Consider the following 27,319-nt stretch of genomic DNA (forward strand, 5'->3'; position numbering starts at 1 on the left):
GAAGGTAGCAGTATTCTGAGTAAGGAGGTTCCCAGATTACCACTCTACTGCACCTGGAGATACCCTCCAGGTCTGCATTGTTAACTTGCGTCTCAGAGGCCTCTGGCAAACGTCTCTGGTGAAGACGTGCGAAACTCACTCTGCAGGCAGTGTGGAACTGTGAGGGACTGAGGGTCAGCTCAACTCTCAGCAGTAAGATGTTTTTGGACAAGGCGTTCAAATACATACTCACGTATGGAACTTAGTATGTAGCACCTGCCTACCCCAGGAATTACTGGGAAATCGCTGGATTGAGCTTGGAGGCACTAGTCTTGTTGCCGGGAGATTCCAGTTACCTCTCCCAACACTTCGGTGAAGCAGCGAGCCTAGGCCTTTTGGAAGCGAAAGCTAGCTGCAGGCAGGAGGTAGGGATACAGGCCATAAGCTCAACTCTCAGAAGTGTGTATGCATGGGAGGCAGATGTCTGCTACCCACTCGTAGATGCGAGTGGGAACCTACTACACTCTGATGAAAAAGGACTTTGGAAATCGCTGTATTCAACTCAGATACACGTGGGTTCAGGCACAACGATTCCACATGCTTTTCTCACAACCTTTCCCTGCCACTAACATGAGGACGTTAGCAGCTCCTTCTACAGTCAAGCAGGATGCGGGAGGGTTGTGCCCTGTCCTTAGCTCTCACAGGGAAGCATGTCTTGAAGCCAGCGGTCAACTAGCTGCATACTTATGGCAGGGTCAAGGTAGCAGTATTCTGAGACAGGAGGTTCCCAGATTACCACTCTACTGCACCTGGAGATACCCTCCAGGTCTGCATTGTTAACTTGCGTCTCAGAGGCCTCTGGCAAACGTCTCTGGTGAAGACGTGCGAAACTCACTCTGCAGGCAGCGTGGAACTGTGAGGGACTGAGGGTCAGCTCAACTCTCAGCAGTAAGATGTTTTTGGACAAGGCGTTCAAATACCTACTCACGTATGGAACTTAGTATGTAGCACCAGTCTACCCCAGGAATTACTAGGAAATCGCTTGATTGAGCTTGGAGGCACTCGTCTTGTGTGCCGGGAGATTCCAGTTACCTCTCCCAACACTTGCGTCAAGCAGCGAGCCTAGGCATTTTGGAAGCGAAAGGTACCGGCAGGCAGGATGTTGGGTTACAGGCCATAAGCTCAACTCTCAGAAGTGTGTATGCATGGGTGGCAGATGTCTGCTACCCACTCGGACATGGGAGTTGGAACCTAGCTACACTCCTATTGAAAAAGGACTTTGGAAATCGCTGTATTCAACTCAGATACACGGGAGTTCAGGCCCAATGCTTACACATGCTTTTCCCACAAACTATCCCAGCCACTAACAGAAGGAAGTTAGCAGGTAAGTCTACAGTCAGGCAGGATGCGGGAGGGTCCTGCCCTGTCCTCAGCTCTCACAGGGAAGCATGCCTTGAAGCCAGCTCTCAACTAGCTGCATTCTTATGACAGTGTGAAGGTAGCAGTATTCTGAGTAAGGCGGTTCCGAGATTACCACTCTACTGCACCTGGAGATACCCTCCAGGTCTGCATTGTTAACTTGCGTCTCAGAAGCCTGTGGCAAACGTCTCTGGTGAAGACCTGCGAAACTCACTCTGCAGGCAGTGTGGAACTGTGAGGGACTGAGGGTGAGCTCAACTCTCAGAAGTAAGATGCTTTTGGACAAGGCGTTCAGCTACCTTCTCACGTATGGAACTTAGTATGTAGCACCAGTCTACCACACGAATTACTAGGCAATCGCTGGAATGAGCTTGGAGGCCCTAGTCTTGTGTGCCGGGAGATTGCAATTACCTCTCCCAACACTTCCGTTAAACAGCGAGCCTAGGCCTTTTAGAAGTGAAAGGAACCAGCAGGCTGGATGGGGAGGTACAGGCCTTAAGCTCAACTCTCAGAAGTGTGTATGCAGGGGAGACAGATGTCTGCTACCCACTCTGACATGGGAGTTGGAAACTAGCTACACAATGATTGAAGAAGGCCATTGGAAATCGCTGTATTCAACTCAGATACACAGGAGTTCAGGCCCAATGCTTACACATGCTTTTCCCGCAACCTCTCTCAGCCTCTAACATTAGGATGTTAGCAGCTGCGCCTACAGTCAGGCAGGATGCGGGTGGGTTCTGCCCTGTCCTCAGCACTCCCAGGGAAGCATGCCTAGAAGCCAGCTCTCAACTAGCTGCATTCTTATGGCAGTGTGAAGGTAGCAGTATTCTGAGTAAGGAGGTTCCCAGATTACCACTCTACTGCACCTGGAGATACCCTCCAGGTCTGCATTGTTAACTTGCGTCTCAGAAGCCTCTGGCAAACGTCTCTGGTGAAGACGTCCGAAACTCACTCTGCAGGCAGTGTGGAACTGTGAGGGACTGAGGGTGAGCTCAACTCTCAGAAGTAAGATGATTTTGGACAAGGCGTTCAACTACCTACTCACGTATGGAACTTAGTATGTAGCACCAGTCTACCCCAGGAATTACTAGGAAATCGCTTGATTGAGCTTGGAGGCACTCGTCTTGTGTGCCGGGAGATTCCAGTTACCTCTCCCAACACTTGCGTCAAGCAGCGAGCCTAGGCCTTTTGGAAGCGAAAGGTAGCGGCAGGCAGGATGTTGGGTTACAGGCCATAAGCTCAACTCTCAGAAGTGTGTATGCATGGGTGGCAGATGTCTGCTACCCACTCGGACATGGGAGTTGGAACCTAGCTACACTCCTATTGAAGAAGGACTTTGGAAATCGCTGTATTCAACTCAGATACACGGGAGTTCAGGCCCAATGCTTACACAGGCTTTTCCCACAAACTATCCCAGCCACTAACAGAAGGAGGTTAGCAGGTAAGTCTACAGTCAGGCAGGATGCGGGAGGGTCCTGCCCTGTCCTCAGCTCTCACAGGGAAGCATGCCTTGAAGCCAGCTCTCAACTAGCTGCATTCTTATGACAGTGTGAAGGTAGCAGTATTCTGAGTAAGGAGGTTCCCAGATTACCACTCTACTGCACCTGGAGATACCCTCCAGGTCTGCATTGTTAACTTGCGTCTCAGAGGCCTCTGGCAAACGTCTCTGGTGAAGACGTGCGAAACTCACTCTGCAGGCAGTGTGGAACTGTGAGGGACTGAGGGTCAGCTCAACTCTCAGCAGTAAGATGATTTTGGACAAGGCGTTCAGCTACCTTCTCACATATGGAACTTAGTATGTAGCAGCAGTCTACCACACGAATTACTAGGCAATCGCTGGAATGAGCTTGGAGGCCCTGGTCTTGTGTGCCGGGAGATTCCAATTACCTCTCCCAACACTTCCGTCAAACAGCGAGCCTAGGCCTTTTAGAAGTGAAAGGAACCAGCAGGCTGGATGGGGAGGTACAGGCCTTAAGCTCAACTCTCAGAAGTGTGTATGCAGGGGAGACAGATGTCTGCTACCCACTCTGACATGGGAGTTGGAAACTACCTACACTCTGATTGAAGAAGGCCATTGGAAATCGCTATATTCAACTCAGATACACAGGAGTTCAGGCCCAATGCTTACACATGCTTTTCCCGCAACCTCTCTCAGCCACTAACATTAGGATGTTAGCAGCTGCGCCTACAGTCAGGCAGGATGCGGGTGGGTTCTGCCCTGTCCTCAGCACTCCCAGGGCAGCATGCCTAGAAGCCAGCTCTCAACTAGCTGCATTCTTATGGCAGTGTGAAGGTAGCAGTATTCTGAGTCAGGAGGTTCCCAGATTACCACTCTACTGCACCTGGAGATACCCTCCAGGTCTGCATTGTTAACTTGCGTCTCAGAAGCCTCTGGCAAACGTCTCTGGTGAAGACGTCCGAAACTCACTCTGCAGGCAGTGTGGAACTGTGAGGGACTGAGGGTGAGCTCAACTCTCAGAAGTAAGATGTTTTTGGACAAGGCGTTCAACTACCTACTCACGTATGGAACTTAGTATGTAGCACCAGTCTACCCCAGGAATTACTAGGAAATCGCTTGATTGAGCTTGGAGGCACTCGTCTTGTGTGCCGGGAGATTCCAGTTACCTCTCCCAACACTTCGGTGAAGCAGCGAGCCTAGGCCTTTTGGAAGCGAAAGCTAGCTGCAGGCAGGAGGTAGGGATACAGGCCATAAGCTCAACTCTCAGAAGTGTGTATGCATGGGAGGCAGATGTCTGCTACCCACTCGTACATGCGAGTGGGAACCTACTACACTCTGATGAAAAAGGACTTTGGAAATTGCTGTATTCAACTCAGATACACGTGGGTTCAGGCACAACGATTCCACATGCTTTTCTCACAACCTTTCCCTGCCACTAACATGAGGACGTTAGCAGCTCCTTCTACAGTCAAGCAGGATGCGGGAGGGTTGTGCCCTGTCCTTAGCTCTCACAGGGAAACATGTCTTGAAGCCAGCGGTCAACTAGCTGCATACTTATGGCAGGGTCAATGTAGCAGTATTCTGAGACAGGAGGTTCCCAGATTACCACTCTACTGCAGCTGGAGATACCCTCCAGGTCTGCATTGTTAACTTGCGTCTCAGAGGCCTCTGGCAAACGTCTCTGGTGAAGACGTGCGAAACTCACTCTGCAGGCAGTGTGGAACTGTGAGGGACTGAGGGTCAGCTCAACTCTCAGCAGGAAGATGTTTTTGGACAAGGCGTTCAAATACCTACTCACGTATGGAACTTAGTATGTAGCACCAGTCTACCCCAGGAATTACTAGGAAATCGCTTGATTGAGCTTGGAGGCACTCGTCTTGTGTGCCGGGAGATTCCAATTACCTCTCCCAACACTTGCGTCAAGCAGCGAGCCTAGGCCTTTTGGAATCGAAAGGTAGCGGCAGGCACGATGTAGGGTTACAGGCCATAAGCTCAACTCTCAGAAGTGTGTATGCATGGGAGGCAGATGTCTGCTACCCACTCGGACATGGGAGTTGGAACCTAGCTACACTCCTATTGAAGAAGGATGTTGGAAATCGCTGTATTCAACTCAGATACTCGGGAGTTCAGGCCCAATGCTTACACATGCTTTTCCCACAACCTATCCCAGCCACTAACATTAGGATGTTAGCAGCTGCGCCTACAGTCAGGCAGGATGCGGGAGGGTTCTGCCCTGTCCTCAGCTCTCACAGGGAAGCATGCCTAGAAGCCAGCTCTCAACTAGCTGCATTCTTATGACAGTGTGAAGGTAGCAGTATTCTGAGTAAGGCGGTTCCGAGATTACCTCTCTACTGCACCTGGAGATACCCTCCAGGTCTGCATTGTTAACTTGCGTCTCAGAAGCCTGTGGCAAACGTCTCTGGTGAAGACCTGCGAAACTCACTCTGCAGGCAGTGTGGAACTGTGAGGGACTGAGGGTGAGCTCAACTCTCAGAAGTAAGATGCTTTTGGACAAGGCGTTCAGCTACCTTCTCACGTATGGAACTTAGTATGTAGCAGCAGTCTACCACACGAATTACTAGGCAATCGCTGGAATGAGCTTGGAGACCCTAGTCTTGTGTGCCGGGAGATTCCAATTACCTCTCCCAACACTTCCGTCAAACAGCGAGCCTAGGCCTTTTAGAAGTGAAAGGAACCAGCAGGCTGGATGGGGAGGTACAGGCCTTAAGCTCAACTCTCAGAAGTGTGTATGCAGGGGAGACAGATGTCTGCTACCCACTCTGACATGGGAGTTGGAAACTACCTACACTCTGATTGAAGAAGGCCATTGGAAATCGCTGTATTCAACTCAGATACACAGGAGTTCAGGCCCAATGCTTACACATGCTTTTCCCGCAACCTCTCTCAGCCACTAACATTAGGATGTTAGCAGCTGCGCCTACAGTCAGGCAGGATGCGGGTGGGTTCTGCCCTGTCCTCAGCACTCCCAGGGAAGCATGCCTAGAAGCCAGCTCTCAACTAGCTGCATTCTTATGGCAGTGTGAAGGTAGCAGTATTCTGAGTAAGGAGGTTCCCAGATTACCACTCTACTGCACCTGGAGATACCCTCCAGGTCTGCATTGTTAACTTGCGTCTCAGAAGCCTCTGGCAAACGTCTCTGGTGAAGACGTCCGAAACTCACTCTGCAGGCAGTGTGGAACTGTGAGGGACTGAGGGTGAGCTCAACTATCAGAAATAAGATGTTTTTGGACAAGGCGTTCAACTACCTACTCACGTATGGAACTTAGTATGTAGCACCAGTCTACCCCAGGAATTACTAGGAAATCGCTTGATTGAGCTTGGAGGCACTCGTCTTGTGTGCCGGGAGATTCCAGTTACCTCTCCCAACACTTGCGTCAAGCAGCGAGCCTAGGCATTTTGGAAGGGAAAGGTAGCGGCAGGCAGGATGTTGGGTTACAGGCCATAAGCTCAACTCTCAGAAGTGTGTATGCATGGGTGGCAGATGTCTGCTACCCACTCGGACATGGGAGTTGGAACCTAGCTACACTCCTATTGAAGAAGGACTTTGGAAATCTCTGTATTCAACTCAGATACACGGGAGTTGAGGCCCAATGCTTACACATGCTTTTCCCACAAACTATCCCAGCCACTAACAGAAGGAGGTTAGCAGGTAAGTCTACAGTCAGGCAGGATGCGGGAGGGTCCTGCCCTGTCCTCAGCTCTCACAGGGAAGCATGCCTTGAAGCCAGCTCTCAACTAGCTGCATTCTTATGACAGTGTGAAGGTAGCAGTATTCTGAGTAAGGCGGTTCCGAGATTACCACTCTACTGCACCTGGAGATACCCTCCAGGTCTGCATTGTTAACTTGCGTCTCAGAGGCCTCTGGCAAACGTCTCTGGTGAAGACGTGCGAAACTCACTCTGCAGGCAGTGTGGAACTGTGAGGGACTGAGGGTGAGCTCAACTCTCAGCAGTAAGATGATTTTGGACAAGGCGTTCAGCTACCTTCTCACATATGGAACTTAGTATGTAGCACCAGTCTACCCCAGGAATTACTGGGAAATCGCTGGATTGAGCTTGGAGGCACTAGTCTTGTTGCCGGGAGATTCGAGTTACCTCTCTCAACACTTCGGTGAAGCAGCGAGCCTAGGCCTTTTGGAAGCGAAAGCTAGCTGCAGGCAGGAGGTAGGGATACAGGCCATAAGCTCAACTCTCAGAAGTGTGTATGCATGGGAGGCAGATGTCTGCTACCCACTCGTACATGCGAGTGGGAACCTACTACACTCTGATGAAAAAGGACTTTGGAAATCGCTGTATTCAACTCAGATACACGTGGGTTCAGGCACAACGATTCCACATGCTTTTCTCACAACCTTTCCCTGCCACTAACATGAGGACGTTAGCAGCTCCTTCTACAGTCAAGCAGGATGCGGGAGGGTTGTGCCCTGTCCTTAGCTCTCACAGGGAAGCATGTCTTGAAGCCAGCGGTCAACTAGATGCATACTTATGGCAGGGTCAAGGTAGCAGTATTCTGAGACAGGAGGTTCCCAGATTACCACTCTACTGCACCTGGAGATACCCTCCAGGTCTGCATTGTTAACTTGCGTCTCAGAGGCCTCTGGCAAACGTCTCTGGTGAAGACGTGCGAAACTCACTCTGCAGGCAGTGTGGAACTGTGAGGGACTGAGGGTCAGCTCAACTCTCAGAAGTAAGATGTTTTTGGACAAGGCGTTCAACTACCTACTCACGTATGGAACTTAGTATGTAGCACCAGTCTACCCCAGGAATTACTAGGCAATCGCTTGATTGAGCTTGGAGGCACTCGTCTTGTGTGCCGGGAGATTCCAATTACCTCTCCCAACACTTGCGTCAAGCAGCGAGCCTAGGCCTTTTGGAAGCGAAAGGTAGCGGCAGGCACGATGTAGGGTTACAGGCCATAAGCTCAACTCTCAGAAGTGTGTATGCATGGGAGGCAGATGTCTGCTACCCACTCGGACATGGGAGTTGGAACCTAGCTACACTCCTATTGAAGAAGGATGTTGGAAATCGCTGTATTCAACTCAGATACTCGGGAGTTCAGGCCCAATGCTTACACATGCTTTTCCCACAACCTATCCCAGCCACTAACAGAAGGAGGTTAGCAGGTACGTCTACAGTCAGGCAGGATGCGGGAGGGTCCTGCCCTGTCCTCAGCTCTCACAGGGAAGCATGCCTAGAAGCCAGCTCTCAACTAGCTGCATTCTTATGACAGTGTGAAGGTAGCAGTATTCTGAGTAAGGCGGTTCCGAGATTACCACTCTACTGCACCTGGAGATACCCTCCAGGTCTGCATTGTTTTCTTGCGTCTCAGAAGCCTGTGGCAAACGTCTCTGGTGAAGACCTGCGAAACTCACTCTGCAGGCAGTGTGGAACTGTGAGGGACTGAGGGTCAGCTCAACTCTCAGAAGTAAGATGCTTTTGGACAAGGCGTTCAGCTACATTCTCACGTATGGAACTTAGTATGTAGCACCTGTCTACCCCAGGAGTTACTAGGCTATCGCTGGAATGAGCTTGGAGGCACTAGTCTTGTGTGCCGGGAGATTCCAATTACCTCTCCCAACACTTCCGTCAAACAGCGAGCCTAGGCCTTTTAGAAGTGAAAGGAACCAGCAGGCTGGATGGGGAGGTACAGGCCTTAAGCTCAACTCTCAGAAGTGTGTATGCAGGGGAGACAGATGTCTGCTACCCACTCTGACATGGGAGTTGGAAACTACCTACACTCTGATTGAAGAAGGCCATTGGAAATCGCTGTATTCAACTCAGATACACAGGAGTTCAGGCCCAATGCTTACACATGCTTTTCCCGCAACCTCTCTCAGCCACTAACATTAGGATGTTAGCAGCTGCGCCTACAGTCAGGCAGGATGCGGGTGGGTTCTGCCATGTCCTCAGCACTCCCAGGGAAGCATGCCTAGAAGTCAGCTTTCAACTAGCTGCATTCTTATGGCAGTGTGAAGGTAGCAGTATTCTGAGTCAGGAGGTTCCAAATTTACCACTCTCCTGCACCTGGAGATACCCTCCAGGTCTGCATTGTTAACTTGCGTCTCAGAAGCCTGTGGCAAACGTCTCTGGTGAAGACCTGCGAAACTCACTCTGCAGGCAGTGTGGAACTGTGAGGGACTGAGGGTGAGCTCAACTCTCAGAAGTAAGATGCTTTTGGACAAGGCGTTCAGCTACCTTCTCACGTATGGAACTTAGTATGTAGCAGCAGTCTACCACACGAATTACGAGGCAATCGCTGGAATGAGCTTGGAGGCCCTAGTCTTGTGTGCCGGGAGATTCCAATTACCTCTCCCAACACTTCCGTCAAACAGCGAGCCTAGGCCTTTTAGAAGTGAAAGGAACCAGCAGGCTGGATGGGGAGGTACAGGCCTTAAGCTCAACTCTCAGAAGTGTGTATGCAGGGGAGACAGATGTCTGCTACCCACTCTGACATGGGAGTTGGAAACTACCTACAGTCTGATTGAAGAAGGCCATTGGAAATCGCGGTATTCAACTCAGATACACAGGAGTTCAGGCCCAATGCTTACACATGCTTTTCCCGCAACCTCTCTCAGCCACTAACATTAGGATGTTAGCAGCTGCGCCTACAGTCAGGCAGGATGCGGGTGGGTTCTGCCCTGTCCTCAGCACTCCCAGGGAAGCATGCCTAGAAGCCAGCTCTCAACTAGCTGCATTCTTATGGCAGTGTGAAGGTAGCAGTATTCTGAGTAAGGAGGTTCCCAGATTACCACTCTACTGCACCTGGAGATACCCTCCAGGTCTGCATTGTTAACTTGCGTCTCAGAAGCCTCTGGCAAACGTCTCTGGTGAAGACGTCCGAAACTCACTCTGCAGGCAGTGTGGAACTGTGAGGGACTGAGGGTGAGCTCAACTCTCAGAAGTAAGATGTTTTTGGACAAGGCGTTCAACTACCTACTCACGTATGGAACTTAGTATGTAGCACCAGTCTACCCCAGGAATTACTAGGAAATCGCTTGATTGAGCTTGGAGGCACTCGTCTTGTGTGCCGGGAGATTCCAGTTACCTCTCCCAACACTTGCGTCAAGCAGCGAGCCTAGGCCTTTTGGAAGCGAAAGGTAGCGGCAGGCAGGATGTTGGGTTACAGGCCATAAGCTCAACTCTCAGAAGTGTGTATGCATGGGTGGCAGATGTCTGCTACCCACTCGGACATGGGAGTTGGAAACTAGCTACACTCCTATTGAAGAAGGACTTTGGAAATCGCTGTATTCAACTCAGATACACGGGAGTTCAGGCCCAATGCTTACACATGCTTTTCCCACAAACTATCCCAGCCACTAACAGAAGGAGGTTAGCAGGTAAGTCTACAGTCAGGCAGGATGCGGGAGGGTCCTGCCCTGTCCTCAGCTCTCACAGGGAAGCATGCCTAGAAGCCAGCTCTCAACTAGCTGCATTCTTATGACAGTGTGAAGGTAGCAGTATTCTGAGTAAGGCGGTTCCGAGATTACCACTCTACTGCACCTGGAGATACCCTCCAGGTCTGCATTGTTAACTTGCGTCTCAGAAGCCTGTGGCAAACGTCTCTGGTGAAGACCTGCGAAACTCACTCTGCAGGCAGTGTGGAACTGTGAGGGACTGAGGGTGAGCTCAACTCTCAGAAGTAAGATGCTTTTGGACAAGGCGTTCAGCTACATTCTCACGTATGGAACTTAGTATGTAGCACCTGTCTACCCCAGGAATTACTAGGCTATCGCTGGAATGAGCTTGGAGGCACTAGTCTTGTGTGCCGGGAGATTCCAATTACCTCTCCCAACACTTCCGTCAAACAGCGAGCCTAGGCCTTTTAGAAGTGAAAGGAACCAGCAGGCTGGATGGGGAGGTACAGGCCTTAAGCTCAACTCTCAGAAGTGTGTATGCAGGGGAGACAGATGTCTGCTACCCACTCTGACATGGGAGTTGGAAACTACCTACACTCTGATTGAAGAAGGCCATTGGAAATCGCTGTATTCAACTCAGATACACAGGAGTTCAGGCCCAATGCTTACACATGCTTTTCCCGCAACCTCTCTCAGCCACTAACATTAGGATGTTAGCAGCTGCGCCTACAGTCAGGCAGGATGCGGGTGGGTTCTGCCCTGTCCTCAGCACTCCCAGGGAAGCATGCCTAGAAGCCAGCTCTCAACTAGCTGCATTCTTATGGCAGTGTGAAGGTAGCAGTATTCTGAGTAAGGAGGTTCCCAGATTACCACTCTACTGCACCTGGAGATACCCTCCAGGTCTGCATTGTTAACTTGCGTCTCAGAAGCCTCTGGCAAACGTCTCTGGTGAAGACGTCCGAAACTCACTCTGCAGGCAGTGTGGAACTGTGAGGGACTGAGGGTGAGCTCAACTCTCAGAAGTAAGATGTTTTTGGACAAGGCGTTCAACTACCTACTCACGTATGGAACTTAGTATGTAGCACCAGTCTACCCCAGGAATTACTAGGAAATCGCTTGATTGAGCTTGGAGGCACTCGTCTTGTGTGCCGGGAGATTCCAGTTACCTCTCCCAACACTTGCGTCAAGCAGCGAGCCTAGGCCTTTTGGAAGCGAAAGGTAGCGGCAGGCAGGATGTTGGGTTACAGGCCATAAGCTCAACTCTCAGAAGTGTGTATGCATGGGTGGCAGATGTCTGCTACCCACTCGGACATGGGAGTTGGAACCTAGCTACACTCCTATTGAAGAAGGACTTTGGAAATCGCTGTATTCAACTCAGATACACGGGAGTTCAGTCCCAATGCTTACACATGCTTTTCCCACAAAGTATCCCAGCCACTAACAGAAGGAGGTTAGCAGGTAAGTCTACAGTCAGGCAGGATGCGGGAGGGTCCTGCCCTGTCCTCAGCTCTCACAGGGAAGCATGCCTAGAAGCCAGCTCTCAACTAGCTGCATTCTTATGACAGTGTGAAGGTAGCAGTATTCTGAGTAAGGCGGTTCCGAGATTACCACTCTACTGCACCTGGAGATACCCTCCAGGTCTGCATTGTTAACTTGCGTCTCAGAAGCCTGTGGCAAACGTCTCTGGTGAAGACCTGCGAAACTCACTCTGCAGGCAGTGTGGAACTGTGAGGGACTGAGGGTCAGCTCAACTCTCAGAAGTAAGATGCTTTTGGACAAGGCGTTCAGCTACATTCTCACGTATGGAACTTAGTATGTAGCACCTGTCTACCCCAGGAATTACTAGGCTATCGCTGGAATGAGCTTGGAGGCACTAGTCTTGTGTGCCGGGAGATTCCAATTACCTCTCCCAACACTTCCGTCAAACAGCGAGCCTAGGCCTTTTAGAAGTGAAAGGAACCAGCAGGCTGGATGGGGAGGCACAGGCCTTAAGCTCAACTCTCAGAAGTGTGTATGCAGGGGAGACAGATGTCTGCTACCCACTCTGACATGGGAGTTGGAAACTACCTACACTCTGATTGAAGAAGGCCATTGGAAATCGCTGTATTCAACTCAGATACACAGGAGTTCAGGCCCAATGCTTACACATGCTTTTCCCGCAACCTCTCTCAGCCACTAACATTAGGATGTTAGCAGCTGCGCCTACAGTCAGGCAGGATGCGGGTGGGTTCTGCCATGTCCTCAGCACTCCCAGGGAAGCATGCCTAGAAGCCAGCTCTCAACTAGCTGCATTCTTATGGCAGTGTGAAGGTAGCAGTATTCTGAGTCAGGAGGTTCCAAGATTACCACTCTACTGCACCTGGAGATACCCTCCAGGTCTGCATTGTTAACTTGCGTCTCAGAAGCCTGTGGCAAACGTCTCTGGTGAAGACCTGCGAAACTCACTCTGCAGGCAGTGTGGAACTGTGAGGGACTGAGGGTGAGCTCAACTCTCAGAAGTAAGATGCTTTTGGACAAGGCGTTCAGCTACATTCTCACGTATGGAACTTAGTATGTAGCAGCAGTCTACCACACGAATTACTAGGCAATCGCTGGAATGAGCTTGGAGGCCCTAGTCTTGTGTGCCGGGAGATTCCAATTACCTCTCCCAACACTTCCGTCAAACAGCGAGCCTAGGCCTTTTAGAAGTGAAAGGAACCAGCAGGCTGGATGGGGAGGTACAGGCCTTAAGCTCAACTCTCAGAAGTGTGTATGCAGGGGAGACAGATGTCTGCTACCCACTCTGACATGGGAGTTGGAAACTACCTACACTCTGATTGAAGAAGGCCATTGGAAATCGCTGTATTCAACTCAGATACACAGGAGTTCAGGCCCAATGCTTACACATGCTTTTCCCGCAACCTCTCTCAGCCACTAACATTAGGATGTTAGCAGCTGCGCCTACAGTCAGGCAGGATGCGGGTGGGTTCTGCCATGTCCTCAGCACTCCCAGGGAAGCATGCCTAGAAGCCAGCTCTCAACTAGCTGCATTCTTATGGCAGTGTGAAGGTAGCAGTATTCTGAGTAAGGAGGTTCCCAGATTACCACTCTACTGCACCTGGAGATACCCTCCAGGTCTGCATTGTTAACTTGCCTCTCAGAAGCCTCTGGCAAACGTCTCTGGTGAAGACGTCCGAAACTCACTCTGCAGGCAGTGTGGAACTGTGAGGGACTGAGGGTGAGCTCAACTCTCAGAAGTAAGATGTTTTTGGACAAGGCGTTCAACTACCTACTCACGTATGGAACTTAGTATGTAGCACCAGTCTACCCCAGGAATTACTAGGAAATCGCTTGATTGAGCTTGGAGGCACTCGTCTTGTGTGCCGGGAGATTCCAGTTACCTCTCCCAACACTTGCGTCAAGCAGCGAGCCTAGGCCTTTTGGAAGCGAAAGGTAGCGGCAGGCAGGATGTTGGGTTACAGGCCATAAGCTCAACTCTCAGAAGTGTGTATGCATGGGTGGCAGATGTCTGCTACCCACTCGGACATGGGAGTTGGAACCTAGCTACATTCCTATTGAAGAAAGACTTTGGAAATCGCTGTATTCAACTCAGATACACGGGAGTTCAGGCCCAATGCTTACACATGCTTTTCCCACAAACTATCCCAGCCACTAACAGAAGGAGGTTAGCAGGTAAGTCTACAGTCAGGCAGGATGCGGGAGGGTCCTGCCCTGTCCTCAGCTCTCACAGGGAAGCATGCCTAGAAGCCAGCTCTCAACTAGCTGCATTCTTATGACAGTGTGAAGGTAGCAGTATTCTGAGTAAGGCGGTTCCGAGATTACCACTCTACTGCACCTGGAGATACCCTCTAGGTCTGCATTGTTAACTTGCGTCTCAGAGGCCTCTGGCAAACGTCTCTGGTGAAGACGTGCGAAACTCACTCTGCAGGCAGTGTGGAACTGTGAGGGACTGAGGGTCAGCTCAACTCTCAGCAGTAAGATGTTTTTGGACAAGGCGTTCAAATACCTACTCACGTATGGAACTTAGTATGTAGCACCAGTCTACCCCAGGAATTACTGGGAAATCGCTGGATTGAGCTTGGAGGCACTAGTCTTGTTGCCGGGAGATTCCAGTTACCTCTCCCAACACTTCGGTGAAGCAGCGAGCCTAGGCCTTTTGGAAGCGAAAGCTAGCTTCAGGCAGGAGGTAGGGTTACAGGCCATAAGCTCAACTCTCAGAAGTGTGTATGCATGGGAGGCAGATGTCTGCTACCCACTCGTACATGCGAGTGGGAACCTACTACACTCTGATGAAAAAGGACTTTGGAAATTGCTGTATTCAACTCAGATACACGTGGGTTCAGGCACAACGATTCCACATGCTTTTCTCACAACCTTTCCCTGCCACTAACATGAGGACGTTAGCAGCTCCTTCTACAGTCAAGCAGGATGCGGGAGGGTTGTGCCCTGTCCTTAGCTCTCACAGGGAAACATGTCTTGAAGCCAGCGGTCAACTAGCTGCATACTTATGGCAGGGTCAATGTAGCAGTATTCTGAGACAGGAGGTTCCCAGATTACCACTCTACTGCAGCTGGAGATACCCTCCAGGTCTGCATTGTTAACTTGCGTCTCAGAGGCCTCTGGCAAACGTCTCTGGTGAAGACGTGCGAAACTCACTCTGCAGGCAGTGTGGAACTGTGAGGGACTGAGGGTGAGCTCAACTCTCAGAAGTAAGATGCTTTTGGACAAGGCGTTCAGCTACATTCTCACGTATGGAACTTAGTATGTAGCACCTGTCTACCCCAGGAATTACTAGGCTATCGCTGGAATGAGCTTGGAGGCACTAGTCTTGTGTGCCGGGAGATTCCAATTACCTCTCCCAACACTTCCGTCAAACAGCGAGCCTAGGCCTTTTAGAAGTGAAAGGAACCAGCAGGCTGGATGGGGAGGTACAGGCCTTAAGCTCAACTCTCAGAAGTGTGTATGCAGGGGAGACAGATGTCTGCTACCCACTCTGACATGGGAGTTGGAAACTACCTACACTCTGATTGAAGAAGGCCATTGGAAATCTCTGTATTCAACTCAGATACACAGGAGTTCAGGCCCAATACTTACACATGCTTTTCCCGCAACCTCTCTCAGCCACTAACATTAGGATGTTAGCAGCTGCGCCTACAGTCAGGCAGGATGCGGGTGGGTTCTGCCCTGTCCTCAGCACTCCCAGGGAAGCATGCCTAGAAGCCAGCTCTCAACTAGCTGCATTCTTATGGCAGTGTGAAGGTAGCAGTATTCTGAGTAAGGAGGTTCCCAGATTACCACTCTACTGCACCTGGAGATACCCTCCAGGTCTGCATTGTTAACTTGCGTCTCAGAAGCCTCTGGCAAACGTCTCTGGCGAAGACGTCCGAAACTCACTCTGCAGGCAGTGTGGAACTGTGAGGGACTGAGGGTGAGCTCAACTCTCAGAAGTAAGATGTTTTTGGACAAGGCGTTCAACTACCTACTCACGTATGGAACTTAGTATGTAGCACCAGTCTACCCCAGGAATTACTAGGAAATCGCTTGATTGAGCTTGGAGGCACTCGTCTTGTGTGCCGGGAGATTCCAGTTACCTCTCCCAACACTTGCGTCAAGCAGCGAGCCTAGGCCTCTTGGAAGCGAAAGGTAGCGGCAGGCAGGATGTTGGGTTACAGGCCATAAGCTCAACTCTCAGAAGTGTGTATGCATGGGTGGCAGATGTCTGCTACCCACTCGGACATGGGAATTGGAACCTAGCTACACTCCTATTGAAGAAGGACTTTGGAAATCGCTGTATTCAACTCAGATACACGGGAGTTCAGGCCCAATGCTTACACATGCTTTTCCCACAAACTATCCCAGCCACTAACAGAAAGAGGTTAGCAGGTAAGTCTACAGTCAGGCAGGATGCGGGAGGGTCCTGCCCTGTCCTCAGCTCTCACAGGGAAGCATGCCTAGAAGCCAGCTCTCAACTAGCTGCATTCTTATGACAGTGTGAAGGTAGCAGTATTCTGAGTAAGGCGGTTCCGAGATTACCACTCTACTGCACCTGGAGATACCCTCCAGGTCTGCATTGTTAACTTGCGTCTCAGAAGCCTCTGGCAAACGTCTCTGGTGAAGACGTGCGAAACTCACTCTGCAGGCAGTGTGGAACTGTGAGGGACTGAGGGTCAGCTCAACTCTCAGAAGTAAGATGCTTTTGGACAAGGCGTTCAGCTACATTCTCACGTATGGAACTTAGTATGTAGCACCTGTCTACCCCAGGAATTACTAGGCTATCGCTGGAATGAGCTTGGAGGCACTAGTCTTGTGTGCCGGGAGATTCCAATTACCTCTCCCAACACTTCCGTCAAACAGCGAGCCTAGGCCTTTTAGAAGTGAAAGGAACCAGCAGGCTGGATGGGGAGGTACAGGCCTTAAGCTCAACTCTCAGAAGTGTGTATGCAGGGGAGACAGATGTCTGCTACCCACTCTGACATGGGAGTTGGAAACTACCTACACTCTGATTGAAGAAGGCCATTGGAAATCGCTGTATTCAACTCAGATACACAGGAGTTCAGGCCCAATGCTTACACATGCTTTTCCCGCAACCTCTCTCAGCCACTAACATTAGGATGTTAGCAGCTGCGCCTACAGTCAGGCAGGATGCGGGTGGGTTCTGCCATGTCCTCAGCACTCCCAGGGAAGCATGCCTAGAAGCCAGCTCTCAACTAGCTGCATTCTTATGGCAGTGTGAAGGTAGCAGTATTCTGAGTCAGGAGGTTCCCAGATTACCACTCTACTGCACCTGGAGATACCCTCCAGGTCTGCATTGTTAACTTGCGTCTCAGAAGCCTGTGGCAAACGTCTCTGGTGAAGACCTGCGAAACTCACTCTGCAGGCAGTGTGGAACTGTGAGGGACTGAGGGTGAGCTCAACTCTCAGAAGTAAGATGCTTTTGGACAAGGCGTTCAGCTACCTTCTCACGTATGAAACTTAGTATGTAGCAGCAGTCTACCACACGAATTACTAGGCAATCGCTGGAATGAGCTAGGAGGCCCTAGTCTTGTGTGCCGGGAGATTCCAATTACCTCTCCCAACACTTCCGTCAAACAGCGAGCCTAGGCCTTTTAGAAGTGAAAGGAACCAGCAGGCTGGATGGGGAGGTACAGGCCTTAAGCTCAACTCTCAGAAGTGTGTATGCAGGGGAGACAGATGTCTGCTACCCACTCTGACATGGGAGTTGGAAACTACCTACACTCTGATTGAAGAAGGCCATTGGAAATCGCTGTATTCAACTCAGATACACAGGAGTTCAGGCCCAATGCTTACACATGCTTTTCCCGCAACCTCTCTCAGCCACTAACATTAGGATGTTAGCAGCTGCGCCTACAGTCAGGCAGGATGCGGGTGGGTTCTGCCCTGTCCTCAGCACTCCCAGGGAAGCATGCCTAGAAGCCAGCTCTCAACTAGCTGCATTCTTATGGCAGTGTGAAGGTAGCAGTATTCTGAGTAAGGAGGTTCCCAGATTACCACTCTACTGCACCTGGAGATACCCTCCAGGTCTGCATTGCTAACTTGCGTCTCAGAAGCCTCTGGCAAACGTCTCTGGTGAAGACGTCCGAAACTCACTCTGCAGGCAGTGTGGAACTGTGAGGGACTGAGGGTGAGCTCAACTCTCAGAAGTAAGATGTTTTTGGACAAGGCGTTCAACTACCTACTCACGTATGGAACTTAGTATGTAGCACCAGTCTACCCCAGGAATTACTAGGAAATCGCTTGATTGAGCTTGGAGGCACTCGTCTTGTGTGCCGGGAGATTCCAGTTACCTCTCCCAACACTTGCGTCAAGCAGCGAGCCTAGGCCTTTTGGAAGCGAAAGGTAGCGGCAGGCAGGATGTTGGGTTACAGGCCATAAGCTCAACTCTCAGAAGTGTGTATGCATGGGTGGCAGATGTCTGCTACCCACTCGGACATGGGAGTTGGAACCTAGCTACACTCCTATTGAAGAAGGACTTTGGAAATCGCTGTATTCAACTCAGATACACGGGAGTTCAGGCCCAATGCTTACACATGCTTTTCCCACAAACTATCCCAGCCACTAACAGAAGGAGGTTAGCAGGTAAGTCTACAGTCAGGCAGGATGCGGGAGGGTCCTGCCCTGTCCTCAGCTCTCTCAGGGAAGCATGCCTTGAAGCCAGCTCTCAACTAGCTGCATTCTCATGACAGTGTGAAGGTAGCAGTATTCTGAGTAAGGAGGTTCCCAGATTACCACTCTACTGCACCTGGAGATACCCTCCAGGTCTGCATTGTTAACTTGCGTCTCAGAGGCCTCTGGCAAACGTCTCTGGTGAAGACGTGCGAAACTCACTCTGCAGGCAGTGTGGAACTGTGAGGGACTGAGGGTCAGCTCAACTCTCAGCAGTAAGATGTTTTTGGACAAGGCGTTCAAATACCTACTCACGTATGGAACTTAGTATGTAGCACCAGTCTACCCCAGGAATTACTAGGAAATCGCTTGATTGAGCTTGGAGGCACTCGTCTTGTGTGCCGGGAGATTCCAGTTACCTCTCCCAACACTTGCGTCAAGCAGCGAGCCTAGGCCTTTTGGAAGCGAAAGGTAGCGGCAGGCAGGATGTTGGGTTACAGGCCATAAGCTCAACTCTCAGAAGTGTGTATGCATGGGTGGCAGATGTCTGCTACCCACTCGGACATGGGAGTTGGAACCTAGCTACACTCCTTTTGAAGAAGGACTTTGGAAATCGCTGTATTCAACTCAGATACACGGGAGTTCAGGCCCAATGCTTACACATGCTTTTCCCACAAACTATCCCAGCCACTAACAGAAGGAGGTTAGCAGGTAAGTCTACAGTCAGGCAGGATGCGGGAGGGTCCTGCCCTGTCCTCAGCTCTCACAGGGAAGCATGCCTAGAAGCCAGCTCTCAACTAGCTGCATTCTTATGACAGTGTGAAGGTAGCAGTATTCTGAGTAAGGCGGTTCCGAGATTACCACTCTACTGCACCTGGAGATACCCTCCAGGTCTGCATTGTTAACTTGCGTCTCAGAAGCCTGTGGCAAACGTCTCTGGTGAAGACCTGCGAAACTCACTCTGCAGGCAGTGTGGAACTGTGAGGGACTGAGGGTGAGCTCAACTCTCAGAAGTAAGATGCTTTTGGACAAGGCGTTCAGCTACATTCTCACGTATGGAACTTAGTATGTAGCACCTGTCTACCCCAGGAATTACTAGGCTATCGCTGGAATGAGCTTGGAGGCACTAGTCTTGTGTGCCGGGAGATTCCAATTACCTCTCCCAACACTTCCGTCAAACAGCGAGCCTAGGCCTTTTAGAAGTGAAAGGAAGCAGCAGGCTGAATGGGGAGGTACAGGCCTTAAGCTCAACTCTCAGAAGTGTGTATGCAGGGGAGACAGATGTCTGCTACCCACTCTGACATGGGAGTTGGAAACTACCTACACTCTGATTGAAGAAGGCCATTGGAAATCGCTGTATTCAACTCAGATACACAGGAGTTCAGGCCCAATGCTTACACATGCTTTTCCCGCAACCTCTCTCAGCCACTAACATTAGGATGTTAGCAGCTGCGCCTACAGTCAGGCAGGATGCGGGTGGGTTCTGCCATGTCCTCAGCACTCCCAGGGAAGCATGCCTAGAAGCCAGCTCTCAACTAGCTGCATTCTTATGGCAGTGTGAAGGTAGCAGTATTCTGAGTCAGGAGGTTCCAAGATTACCACTCTACTGCACCTGGAGATACCCTCCAGGTCTGCATTGTTAACTTGCGTCTCAGAAGCCTCTGGCAAACGTCTCTGGTGAAGACGTCCGAAACTCACTCTGCAGGCAGTGTGGAACTGTGAGGGACTGAGGGTGAGCTCAACTCTCAGAAGTAAGATGTTTTTGGACAAGGCGTTCAACTACCTACTCACGTATGGAACTTAGTATGTAGCACCAGTCTACCCCAGGAATTACTAGGAAATCGCTTGATTGAGCTTGGAGGCACTCGTCTTGTGTGCCGGGAGATTCCAGTTACCTCTCCCAACACTTCGGTGAAGCAGCGAGCCTAGGCCTTTTGGAAGCGAAAGCTAGCTGCAGGCAGGAGGTAGGGATACAGGCCATAAGCTCAACTCTCAGAAGTGTGTATGCATGGGAGGCAGATGTCTGCTACCCACTCGTACATGCGAGTGGGAACCTACTACACTCTGATGAAAAAGGACTTTGGAAATTGCTGTATTCAACTCAGATACACGTGGGTTCAGGCACAACGATTCCACATGCTTTTCTCACAACCTTTCCCTGCCACTAACATGAGGACGTTAGCAGCTCCTTCTACAGTCAAGCAGGATGCGGGAGGGTTGTGCCCTGTCCTTAGCTCTCACAGGGAAGCATGTCTTGAAGCCAGCGGTCAACTAGCTGCATAGTTATGGCAGGGTCAAGGTAGCAGTATTCTGAGACAGGAGGTTCCCAGATTACCACTCTACTGCACCTGGAGATACCCTCCAGGTCTGCATTGTTAACTTGCGTCTCAGAGGCCTCTGGCAAACGTCTCTGGTGAAGACGTGCGAAACTCACTCTGCAGGCAGTGTGGAACTGTGAGGGACTGAGGGTCAGCTCAACTCTCAGCAGTAAGATGTTTTTGGACAAGGCGTTCAAATACCTACTCACGTATGGAACTTAGTATGTAGCACCAGTCTACCCCAGGAATTACTAGGAAATCGCTTGATTGAGCTTGGAGGCACTCGTCTTGTGTGCCGGGAGATTCCAGTTACCTCTCCCAACACTTGCGTCAAGCAGCGAGACTAGGCCTTTTGGAAGCGAAAGGTAGCGGCAGGCAGGATGTTGGGTTACAGGCCATAAGCTCAACTCTCAGAAGTGTGTATGCATGGGAGGCAGATGTCTGCTACCCACTCGGACATGGGAGTTGGAACCTAGCTACACTCCTATTGAAGAAGGACTTTGGAAATCGCTGTATTCAACTCAGATACACGGGAGTTCAGGCCCAATGCTTACACATGCTTTTCCCACAAACTATCCCAGCCACTAACAGAAGGAGGTTAGCAGCTGCGCCTACAGTCAGGCAGGATGCGGGAGGGTCCTGCCCTGTCCTCAGCTCTCACAGGGAAGCATGCCTTGAAGCCAGCTCTCAACTAGCTGCATTCTTATGACAGTGTGAAGGTAGCAGTATTCTGAGTAAGGCGGTTCCGAGATTACCACTCTACTGCACCTGGAGATACCCTCCAGGTCTGCATTGTTAACTTGCGTCTCAGAAGCCTGTGGCAAACGTCTCTGGTGAAGACCTGCGAAACTCACTCTGCAGGCAGTGTGGAACTGTGAGGGACTGAGGGTGAGCTCAACTCTCAGAAGTAAGATGCTTTTGGACAAGGCGTTCAGCTACATTCTCACGTATGGAACTTAGTATGTAGCACCTGTCTACCCCAGGAATTACTAGGCTATCGCTGGAATGAGCTTGGAGGCACTAGTCTTGTGTGCCGGGAGATTCCAATTACCTCTCCCAACACTTCCGTCAAACAGCGAGCCTAGGCCTTTTAGAAGTGAAAGGAACCAGCAGGCTGGATGGAGAGGTACAGGCCTTAAGCTCAACTCTCAGAAGTGTGTATGCAGGGGAGACAGATGTCTGCTACCCACTCTGACATGGGAGTTGGAAACTACCTACACTCTGATTGAAGAAGGCCATTGGAAATCGCTGTATTCAACTCAGATACACAGGAGTTCAGGCCCAATGCTTACACATGCTTTTCCCGCAACCTCTCTCAGCCACTAACATTAGGATGTTAGCAGCTGCGCCTACAGTCAGGCAGGATGCGGGTGGGTTCTGCCCTGTCCTCAGCACTCCCAGGGAAGCATGCCTAGAAGCCAGCTCTCAACTAGCTGCATTCTTATGGCAGTGTGAAGGTAGCAGTATTCTGAGTAAGGAGGTTCCCAGATTACCACTCTACTGCACCTGGAGATACCCTCCAGGTCTGCATTGTTAACTTGCGTCTCAGAAGCCTGTGGCAAACGTCTCTGGTGAAGACGTCCGAAACTCACTCTGCAGGCAGTGTGGAACTGTGAGGGACTGAGGGTGAGCTCAACTCTCAGAAGTAAGATGTTTTTGGACAAGGCGTTCAACTACCTACTCACGTATGGAACTTAGTATGTAGCACCAGTCTACCCCAGGAATTACTAGGAAATCGCTTGATTGAGCTTGGAGGCACTCGTCTTGTGTGCCGGGAGATTCCAGTTACCTCTCCCAACACTTGCGTCAAGCAGCGAGGCTAGGCCTTTTGGAAGCGAAAGGTAGCGGCAGGCAGGATGTTGGGTTACAGGCCATAAGCTCAACTCTCAGAAGTGTGTATGCATGGGTGGCAGATGTCTGCTACCCACTCGGACATGGGAGTTGGAACCTAGCTACACTCCTATTGAAGAAGCACTTTGGAAATCGCTGTATTCAACTCAGATACATGGGAGTTCAGGCCCAATGCTTACACATGCTTTTCCCACAAACTATCCCAGCCACTAACAGAAGGAGGTTAGCAGGTAAGTCTACAGTCAGGCAGGATGCGGGAGGGTCCTGCCCTGTCCTCAGCTCTCACAGGGAAGCATGCCTAGAAGCCAGCTCTCAACTAGCTGCATTCTTATGACAGTGTGAAGGTAGCAGTATTCTGAGTAAGGCGGTTCCGAGATTACCACTCTACTGCACATGGAGATACCCTCCAGGTCTGCATTGTTAACTTGCGTCTCAGAAGCCTGTGGCAAACGTCTCTGGTGAAGACCTGCGAAACTCACTCTGCAGGCAGTGTGGAACTGTGAGGGACTGAGGGTGAGCTCAACTCTCAGAAGTAAGATGCTTTTGGACAAGGCGTTCAGCTACCTTCTCACGTATGGAACTTAGTATGTAGCACCTGTCTACCCCAGGAATTACTAGGCTATCGCTGGAATGAGCTTGGAGGCACTAGTCTTGTGTGCCGGGAGATTCCAATTACCTCTCCCAACACTTCCGTCAAACAGCGAGCCTAGGCCTTTTAGAAGTGAAAGGAACCAGCAGGCTGGATGGGGAGGTACAGGCCTTAAGCTCAACTCTCAGAAGTGTGTATGCAGGGGAGACAGATGTCTGTTACCCACTCTGACATGGGAGTTGGAAACTACCTACACTCTGATTGAAGAAGGCCATTGGAAATCGCTGTATTCAACTCAGATACACAGGAGTTCAGGCCCAATGCTTACACATGCTTTTCCCGCAACCTCTCTCAGCCACTAACATTAGGATGTTAGCAGCTGCGCCTACAGTCAGGCAGAATGCGGGTGGGTTCTGCCCTGTCCTCAGCACTCCCAGGGAAGCATGCCTAGAAGCCAGCTCTCAACTAGCTGCATTCTTATGGCAGTGTGAAGGTAGCAGTATTCTGAGTAAGGAGGTTCCCAGATTACCACTCTACTGCACCTGGAGATACCCTCCAGGTCTGCATTGTTAACTTGCGTCTCAGAAGCCTCTGGCAAACGTCTCTGGTGAAGACGTCCGAAAATCACTCTGCAGGCAGTGTGGAACTGTGAGGGACTGAGGGTGAGCTCAACTCTCAGAAATAAGATGTTTTTGGACAAGGCGTTCAACTACCTACTCACGTATGGAACTTAGTATGTAGCACCAGTCTACCCCAGGAATTACTAGGAAATCGCTTGATTGAGCTTGGAGGCACTCGTCTTGTGTGCCGGGAGATTCCAGTTACCTCTCCCAACACTTGCGTCAAGCAGCGAGCCTAGGCATTTTGGAAGCGAAAGGTAGCGGCAGGCAGGATGTTGGGTTACAGGCCATAAGCTCAACTCTCAGAAGTGTGTATGCATGGGTGGCAGATGTCTGCTACCCACTCGGACATGGGAGTTGGAACCTAGCTACACTCCTATTGAAGAAGGACTTTGGAAATCGCTGTATTCAACTCAGATACACGGGAGTTGAGGCCCAATGCTTACACATGCTTTTCCCACAAACTATCCCAGCCACTAACAGAAGGAGGTTAGCAGGTAAGTCTACAGTCAGGCAGGATGCGGGAGGGTCCTGCCCTGTCCTCAGCTCTCACAGGGAAGCATGCCTTGAAGCCAGCTCTCAACTAGCTGCATTCTTATGACAGTGTGAAGGTAGCAGTATTCTGAGTAAGGAGGTTCCCAGATTACCACTCTACTGCACCTGGAGATACCCTCCAGGTCTGCATTGTTAACTTGCGTCTCAGAGGCCTCTGGCAAACGTCTCTGGTGAAGACGTGCGAAACTCACTCTGCAGGCAGTGTGGAACTGTGAGGGACTGAGGGTGAGCTCAACTCTCAGCAGTAAGATGATTTTGGACAAGGCGTTCAGCTACCTTCTCACATATGGAACTTAGTATGTAGCACCAGTCTACCTCAGGAATTACTGGGAAATCGCTGGATTGAGCTTGGAGGCACTAGTCTTGTTGCCGGGAGATTCCAGTTACCTCTCCCAACACTTCGGTGAAGCAGCGAGCCTAGGCCTTTTGGAAGCGAAAGCTAGCTGCAGGCAGGAGGTAGGGATACAGGCCATAAGCTCAACTCTCAGAAGTGTGTATGCATGGGAGGCAGATGTCTGCTACCCACTCGTACATGCGAGTGGGAACCTACTACACTCTGATGAAAAAGGACTTTGGAAATCGCTGTATTCAACTCAGATACACGTGGGTTCAGGCACAACGATTCCACATGCTTTTCTCACAACCTTTCCCTGCCACTAACATGAGGACGTTAGCAGCTCCTTCTACAGTCAAGCAGGATGCGGGAGGGTTGTGCCCTGTCCTTAGCTCTCACAGGGAAGCATGTCTTGAAGCCAGCGGTCAACTAGATGCATACTTACGGCAGGGTCAAGGTAGCAGTATTCTGAGACAGGAGGTTCCCAGATTACCACTCTACTGCACCTGGAGATACCCTCCAGGTCTGCATTGTTAACTTGCGTCTCAGAGGCCTCTGGCAAACGTCTCTGGTGAAGACGTGCGAAACTCACTCTGCAGGCAGTGTGGAACTGTGAGGGACTGAGGGTGAGCTCAACTCTCAGAAGTAAGATGTTTTTGGACAAGGCGTTCAACTACCTACTCACGTATGGAACTTAGTATGTAGCACCAGTCTACCCCAGGATTTACTAGGCAATCGCTTGATTGAGCTTGGAGGCACTCGTCTTGTGTGCCGGGAGATTCCAGTTACCTCTCCCAACACTTGCGTCAAGCAGCGAGCCTAGGCCTTTTGGAAGCGAAAGGTAGCGGCAGGCACGATGTAGGGTTACAGGCCATAAGCTCAACTATCAGAAGTGTGTATGCATGGGAGGCAGATGTCTGCTACCCACTCGGACATGGGAATTGGAACCTAGCTACACTCCTATTGAAGAAGGATGTTGGAAATCGCTGTATTCAACTCAGATACTCGGGAGTTCAGGCCCAATGCTTACACATGCTTTTCCCACAAACTATCCCAGCCACTAACAGAAGGAGGTTAGCAGGTAAGTCTACAGTCAGGCAGGATGCGGGAGGGTCCTGCCCTCTCCTCAGCTCTCACAGGGAAGCATGCCTAGAAGCCAGCTCTCAACTAGCTGCATTCTTATGACAGTGTGAAGGTAGCAGTATTCTGAGTAAGGCGGTTCCGAGATTACCACTCTACTGCACCTGGAGATACCCTCCAGGTCTGCATTGTTAACTTGCGTCTCAGAAGCCTGTGGCAAACGTCTCTGGTGAAGACCTGCGAAACTCACTCTGCAGGCAGTGTGGAACTGTGAGGGACTGAGGGTGAGCTCAACTCTCAGAAGTAAGATGCTTTTGGACAAGGCGTTCAGCTACATTCTCACGTATGGAACTTAGTATGTAGCACCTGTCTACCCCAGGAATTACTAGGCTATCGCTGGAATGAGCTTGGAGGCACTAGTCTTGTGTGCCGGGAGATTCCAATTACCTCTCCCAACACTTCCGTCAAACAGCGAGCCTAGGCCTTTTAGAAGTGAAAGGAACCAGCAGGCTGGATGGGGAGGTACAGGCCTTAAGCTCAACTCTCAGAAGTGTGTATGCAGGGGAGACAGATGTCTGCTACCCACTCTGACATGGGAGTTGGAAACTACCTACAGTCTGATTGAATAAGGCCATTGGAAATCGCTGTATTCAACTCAGATACACAGGAGTTCAGGCCCAATGCTTACACATGCTTTTCCCGCAACCTCTCTCAGCCACTAACATTAGGATGTTAGCAGCTGCGCCTACAGTCAGGCAGGATGCGGGTGGGTTCTGCCCTGTCCTCAGCACTCCCAGGGAAGCATGCCTAGAAGCCAGCTCTCAACTAGCTGCATTCTTATGGCAGTGTGAAGGTAGCAGTATTCTGAGTAAGGAGGTTCCCAGATTACCACTCTACTGCACCTGGAGATACCCTCCAGGTCTGCATTGTTAACTTGCGTCTCAGAAGCCTCTGGCAAACGTCTCTGGTGAAGACGTCCGAAACTCACTCTGCAGGCAGTGTGGAACTGTGAGGGACTGAGGGTGAGCTCAACTCTCAGAAGTAAGATGTTTTTGGACAAGGCGTTCAACTACCTACTCACGTATGGAACTTAGTATGTAGCACCAGTCTACCCCAGGAATTACTAGGAAATCGCTTGATTGAGCTTGGAGGCACTCGTCTTGTGTGCCGGGAGATTCCAGTTACCTCTCCCAACACTTGCGTCAAGCAGCGAGCCTAGGCCTTTTGGAAGCGAAAGGTAGCGGCAGGCAGGATGTTGGGTTACAGGCCATAAGCTCAACTCTCAGAAGTGTGTATGCATGGGTGGCAGATGTCTGCTACCCACTCGGACATGGGAGTTGGAACCTAGCTACACTCCTATTGAAGAAGGACTTTGGAAATCGCTGTATTCAACTCAGATACACGGGAGTTCAGGCCCAATGCTTACACATGCTTTTCCCACAAACTATCCCAGCCACTAACAGAAGGAGGTTAGCAGGTAAGTCTACAGTCAGGCAGGATGCGGGAGGGTCCTGCCCTGTCCTCAGCTCTCACAGGGAAGCATGCCTTGAAGCCAGCTCTCAACTAGCTGCATTCTTATGACAGTGTGAAGGTAGCAGTATTCTGAGTAAGGCGGT

The sequence above is a fragment of the Canis lupus genome, chromosome 28 (genome assembly GCF_048164855.1).
Source record: "Canis lupus baileyi chromosome 28, mCanLup2.hap1, whole genome shotgun sequence".
NCBI lineage: Eukaryota > Metazoa > Chordata > Mammalia > Carnivora > Canidae > Canis > Canis lupus.